This window comes from Gekko japonicus, unplaced genomic scaffold (genome assembly GCF_001447785.1).
Source record: "Gekko japonicus isolate JY-2015 unplaced genomic scaffold, Gekko_japonicus_V1.1 scaffold578, whole genome shotgun sequence".
NCBI lineage: Eukaryota > Metazoa > Chordata > Lepidosauria > Squamata > Gekkonidae > Gekko > Gekko japonicus.
In genome coordinates this window covers 697449-704413 of record NW_015168668.1, presented here as the reverse complement: position 1 = coordinate 704413, position 6965 = coordinate 697449, and positions in this window count along the sequence as shown.

Here is a 6965-nt window from a genome sequence, read left to right as displayed (position 1 = left end):
TCCCAAAGGTGCCCCCCAGGCTCAGAAATGTCGAGACCCCTGATCTAGAGCAAAAGCGGGCCTTGCGGTTCTCGTAATAAGAAGAGCAGGAATAAGGCCATGCCCCACGGGGGCCTACCCCACGACAACCCCAGAGGGGAGAGGCTCCCGTGTGACTTACGATGATGCTGTCTGGATAAACGTTGTCGCTGTAAGAGCCATCATCAAAATTGACTTCGTAGAAGACCTGAGTTGTCGTGCCAATCACTTTACACCGGTAGTAGAGCCCGTTCCGGTTCTTCGTGATCACCGTCTGACCCAGGGACACCTCCCTGGAAAATGGGATCTACAAAAGAAGGTCATAAAGCCGGCATGCTTTTTTTCTCTACAGGGGAATGAGAAAGAAAAGGGCAGGCGGCGAGATTAAAGCAGAGGACACCTACGGTGTTGCTGGCTGCCTTGTGTTTGAAGCAGGTGATGGACACGACGTACGGCCAGTCATCTGGTTCTATGGGCACTCCGGCGGCATGGGCACAGGTGACGTGGAAGGAGGTGGAGCAGTGCTCGTAGGAGCACTGGATGCAGGCACCGGAAACCTTCTTCATCCGCTTCCGGCAGTACATGCATTTCTGGGAAAGAACACGGGCCCTGTGTTAGCAAGTGCTGGAGAATCAAATGCCATAGGAGAAATGGGCCATTTTCATTCCAAGACTGTGCTGGTCTGTGACTGTAATAAATAATTAATGCATTCATTCATTCATTCATTCATTCATTCATTCATTCATTCATTCATTCATTCCAGGACCTTCCTTAAAGCTTGCCAATTCCTCGAGGATACTAAGGACCTTTGGAGAGCACATTCAATGCCGGCAGTTGGGAATATTAGTCATGGAACCTCCTGAAGGAAGGGCAGTATACCTCTGAGTTCCAGGTGCTGGAAGCAGAGAGGGAAAGCCGTCCTTCTGAGGGTGCCAGGGGCATGTCAACTGGTCTCTGGCTAGGGGAAGGGGAGAAGACGGTTAGGCTAGAGGAAACCTGGGTCTGATTCACGCTTATGGCCATGCTCCAAACTACCTCCAATGTTTGCCACAGCTTCGGCACTCCTAGTGTCCTTGCCTGGGAATGAAGAGCACAAGAGGCCTTCCTGACCAATTAAGGAGGTGTGTTTGGTGGGTATACCAGAGAGGGCCTTTTCTGTGGCTACCCCACAATTATGGAACAGCCTTACTTAGGACAGCACGTGACTGTTTCAGCTTTTATTATTGGCAGTCCTGGCTGGAGTTTTTAAATCATGACTTTTTATGGGTTTTATCGTTGCTTTTTTCCCCATTGTGTTTTTATAATGTTTTACTTATATTGTAAGCCACCTTGAGTTTTGCAGGGGAAAAAGGCTGCTAATGAATGTTTGAAACAAACAAACAAATAAAGGTATGTTCCAAGGTAATATGCCTCTCTACAGGCTGTCCAGGTAGCCATTTTTTTTAATTTTTTTTTTAGGTTGGGACCCAAATGGAGTACATTTGCTGAGGGCATTTCCCAAGGTGGAGGGCGATTTTTGGCTCTGGTTGCTGGTGCACTGTTCAGAAGGGCAAAAGGCACCAGGTTTGAAATAAGCAACCACACAGCCAAAAACTGCACTGCTGTCTAGAAGCATGAATTTAAATGTTCGTGCTCCTCTTGTTATCATGCGAATCCAGCCAACACAGCAGGTTAGCAGCAAGTTTTTGGTTTGCCACCATGGGTGGGAAACCTCCACACTAAGTCGAAGACAGGGCGGAATCAGCATACTCATTTTAAATATTTCCAGCCCGCCTTTCGTCGCCATACTTTGGAGCATCAATGACCACCCCAACTGGAGACACGACGTGGGCACGGAGTTCTTCTCCCCACCACACACACCTCATATCACACTCCTTTTGGTCCTGATTAGTAGAATCAGAGTAAGTAATTAATATATGACAGGAGATGAAATGGCTCTGGGTTTGGGATGGCTCCTCTCTAAGAGATGAAGGGGCAGCTATTACTGTTCCAGAGGGAAGTGGATTCAAACTGGCCACTGAGAGGGTGACAAACAATATTGACTGCCTGGCGATGTCTACAAACCACAGGAGGAAAGTTGCAGGCCTGGTGTGTCTGGGGAATTATAGATGTTTATATACAAATGCAAGAGGTGCCCAAAGTAAAATCGGGGAGCTGGAATGATTAGTGTCAGAGGAGAATGTAGACATTATGTCAGAAACTTGGTGGGATGAGGGATAATCAGTGGGACACAGTGATTCCCGGGTATAAATTATATCAGAAGGGTAGGGAGGGAAGGGTTCGAGGTGGAATGGCTCTATATGTCAGAAAGGGTATAGGTAAAGGTAAAGGTTCCCTTGCTCAAAAGCCAGTCGAATCCAACACTAGGGTTGCGGTGCTCATCTCCGTTTCAAAGCCGAAGAGCCAGCGCTGTCCGAAGATGTTTCCGTGGTCATGTGGCCGGCATGACTAAGCACCAAGGCGCACGGAACGCTGTTCCCTTCCCACCGAAGTGGTACCTATTTATCTACTTGCAATTTCTTGCTTTCGAACTGCTAGGTTGGCAGGAGCTGGAACTAGAGACGGGAGCTCACTCCGTCATGCGGCGCACTCAGGTCTCGAACTGCTGAACTACCGACCTTCCACAGCCTGCAGTTCAGCGTCTTAACCACTTGAGCCACCGCAGCCCCATAGAGAGGGTATACCATCCAGTAAAATTGAGAATCTAAAAGAAATAGATTAGCTTACAGAAATGCTATGGCTGGAAACAGTGTGACCTTTAAGCTTAACTCTGGTAGTTTATCACCCACCAGATCAAAGGTTAGAGGATAATTTAAAAACAGCAAAAGATTTAAGGAGAACAGCTAGAAGAAATAACTGTATTTTAATTACGCACACACTGATTGGGTCAATATATGTTCAAGACAGGAGAAAGAGACTGGGTTTCTAGATACTCTCAATGACTGTGCCATGAAGCAGATGTTCACAGATCCTGGTCTTCGTCCTAAGTAATGTCCAAGACCTGGTGAGAGGTGTAAACATGATAGCACCAGTTGGGAATGGTGACCATAATGCTATTAAGTTCAGCGTTTATGTAAAAAGAGAGTTGCCCAAAAAGACCGACACAACCACATTTAACTTTGGAAGGTGAAACTTCTCTCAAATGAGAGGGGGCTTGTGAAGAAGAAACTGAGAAGAAAGGGGAAAGGAGGGTCAAATTCCTTCTGGAAGCTTGGGGAATATTTAAAACTACAATACTGGAAGCTCAGATAAAATGTATAGTGTTTTGAACACACAAAAAGTGGTATATGTATCTATACCTTACCAACTATATGCCCTGTCCACCTGGATCATCCATCATTTGCTACCCAGGCCTTTTACCTGGCATTAATAGGGACTGAGCCCTGACCTGAATAGCCCAGGCTATCCCAATCTCTTCAGACCTGGATAGTGAGAAGAAGAGGACATTGCATTGATACCCCGCCCTTCACTACCCGAGGGAGTCTCAGAGTGGCTTACAATCGCCTTTCCCTTCCCCTCCCCACAACAGACACCCTGCGAGGTAGGTGGGGCTGAGAGAGAGCTCTTTTGAGGACTGCTCTTTCCAGAACAGCTCTGAGACAATTGTGACTGACCCAAGGCTGTGCCAGCAGCTGCATGTGGAGGCGTAAGGAATCAAACCCGGTTCTCCCAGATTAGTGTCCATGCTCCTAACCACTACACCAAACTGGGCAGGGTTGACCCTGGTTAGTACTTGGATGGGAGACCACCAAGGAAGCCCAGGGCTGTTAGGCAGAGGCAGGCCATGGCAAACCACCTCTGAATGTCTCTTGCTTTGAAGCCCTACAGGGTCGCCAGGAGTCAGATGCGACTTGACAGCCCTTTCCTCTACCACCAATGACTGCCTTCTTACTGCTGTTTGGAGAGGGGGCACTAGTATGGCGAAGACAGACAGTCTTTTGGTCCCTGTTAAGTTGGGCGTTTTAGAGAGAGGGGAGACTTCCTCTGACAAGCAACGCTTCCAGTGCCAGCCCCGCTGCCATTCTGTGGCCTTTGCTCACTGTCCCTACACAGCCAGCCCTGAGCATTCTACTGATTCCAACCATCTTTTCCCCAAGAAGCATCAGACCCCTTGCAGAACCCTGCAAATGAAACATGGAGCATTGCAGTGCCATTCCAAGAAGTTTGCAAATCTGGCCTGACCCCATCTCAAGGTGCCAGCCCTCTTTCTTAGTCTGCAGCAGGGACGACACACCTCTGATCCCAGACGTGGGGGCAAAAGAGCCCCTCCAAATATCACTATCGGGCACAGTGAATAGCAGCGCTTGCCCTAATCAGTGAGAGATTTTTGGTGCCGACAATTTAATAACGAGATCTCAATGGCACTGACTGATTTTCCTGGTCGGGCGCTTTCTAGGGGTCTAGCCCCAAAATCTGAACACAGCACAGAGCAACAGAAGGGCCAAGGTTATTATAAGTGACCATGTTCTGAGCAAGGCTCAGGGATCTGACTAATGTGCCCAGAGGCTGGGTGAAGCCAAGGTCTTTGGCCCAGAGGAGGGGCACAAGAGACAGGGTGGGAGCTTCCACCAAACACTGGAGTGGCTCATTGTCACATCTCAACTGACTGCTGGATTGGGTGGCTGTTTCCCAATCCGAATTTCCAAGGATGAAACAGGCCAGCCCTGGAGGAGTGAATCAGACTGGTAGTCTCCTGTTTTTCATCCTTTATTGAACCAATCTGTCTTGTCCACTGTGCAGCTCCAACGCACGGCAAAGATTCTGGGATGTGTTCTAGGGCAGACAGTCAAGTTAACGTGAGCGATGGTCAACATCTTCACTATCGAGCCATGCACACCAGAACACACCTGACACACTGCAAGGAAAGACCTCTAAGGAAGGCCAGGTTGTTGTACAGGGAAGAGATGATCTATCACGTAGTCCCGAACAACTAATCCATCACCTCATGCGACCCAAGCTAACTAACGTGCTGAATCACACGTTAAGAGGGGGGAGCCACTCACCCCCCCCTTCCCACACACCAGATAGACTGGGAGAAAGATTCTGAGCATCTTCAGCCATCAGCCCATCAAAATAAAATGCTATTAGGGAAGGGGGAAGATTACAGAAGAAATCTGACAGAGGCGTGAGAAGGGGCCAGGCACATCCCCCCCCCCAAAACAGGCACGCCAAGGAATCACATCATCGCCATTACCCAGAGTAAGAAATGGGCTGTCTATCAGGTGACAAACACCACAATTCATGTACTCCACCAGAGGGGATGACAGCTAATTATTCTGAAACCCTGCGCCATAAATAATTTACAGATGTGGGCCCTGCAAGACCCCATTAATCAGGAGCCATGCCGGCACCACTCTCCTCCGTAACAAAGTGGCACACCAGCGCAAGGCAAGGGGGCTGCTGGAGGAGGAGAGACGGGCACGGCCTCGATGCTGGGTTCCACGGCCTCTCTTCTTTCATCCACCAGCTAAATTCACCCCAGATCATCTGTTGGGGATCACCCGATTTGGGTCAGAAGCGGTGCCTAAATAAATAAATCTGTGGTGTGGGCAAGCAGACTAGGACAATGGAGGTGTCCAGCAAGCTGCGATGAGGGTCTGGGTGTACTCGGACAAAAACAGCCCTGCACGAAGGGAACCCAAAGTTTGTGTTTTGGGAAGCGGATTCCTAGGATATATGATGCAAAACAAGTAAGAGTTGTGCACGTCTGTTGGGCAATTAGAGTCTGTTTTCTGCCCTGCCCCCAAATCACAGCGAGCCCTTCTGGCTCTCTTGGGTTTTACCCTTGCCTTCCGAGCCAGAAAACCTAGAAGGAAGAGACACACATTCAGAACATTGTATGGTTCACCCGGTGCCAAACGCGCGGAGCCCTGGCTTTCGCAGCCAAGGTGGAGCGTGGCCCAGGGTGCTGGGGCTGCTGAGAGCCTTGGGCAAGTCTCTCGCTCTCAATCTTTAAGCAACAGGTCCAGGGCAGTGTTACCACGCAGGAGGAACATTTGGTAACGCCTTGTTAGGGGAAGACATCACACCAACGAGGCTGAGTAAGCATTCCTCCATCGCCATACAGGGCCAGCGTGGAACGGCTGTTAAAGCAGGGGTCCCTAACACGGTGCCCACCGACATCTTTTTTCGGTGCCTGCCAAGCGTTTTTAGAAGATGGGCGGGGCCAGGTGGCTTCTGACTGGCTACTGGAGAGTTTACTGGCTATGTGGGGTTTTTAAAAAATATTGGTCTGGCCGCAGCTGCCACCACGGCACACGGACCGTCACTGCAGAACTGAAGGCAAACTGTGGCAGCCATTTTGTGAAGGGTGGCACCTCCTGCAGCAGCCGTTGAGGCCAGCCATTTTGTGGCTGCTCCCACCACACCGTGTCAGGATTCCAACGGTGCCCGCGCAGGTTCAAAAAGGCCGGAGACCCTCGGTTTAAGGCATGCTGGATTATTAATGGGGAGAACCCCAGACTCAAGTCTTTCTTCTACCTTAGGCCTGTCATCTCCTCTTGAGAGGATGAAACGGGATGCAAGGATCTTAGACCTGTCATCTCCTCTTAGCCTACTTGGGAAGAGCTCTTGAGAGGATGAAACGGGATGCAAGGCACACCATGTGCTTCACTCTGAGCTTCTTCTTCCCCCACTCCCCCCAAACGGCTTCCAATCGCCCTCCCTTCCTCTCCCCGCGGCAGTCACCTCGTGAGGCAGGTGGGGCTGAGAGAGTTTTGAGAGAACTGGGACTGGCCCAAGACAGTCATGTGGAGGAGCGGAATCCGACCTGGCTTTTCCGATTAGAGTCCGCTGCTCTGAACCGCGACACCACGCTGGCTCTCTTAACCACTACGACATGCTACTACACCTCTCCTTGTTCTTGCATGCTGCCAAAAGAAGGTCCCCCGTCATTCTCTCTCTGTTCAAAGGAAGCCCATGTCCGTTCCACCACCCTGCATGCTCTC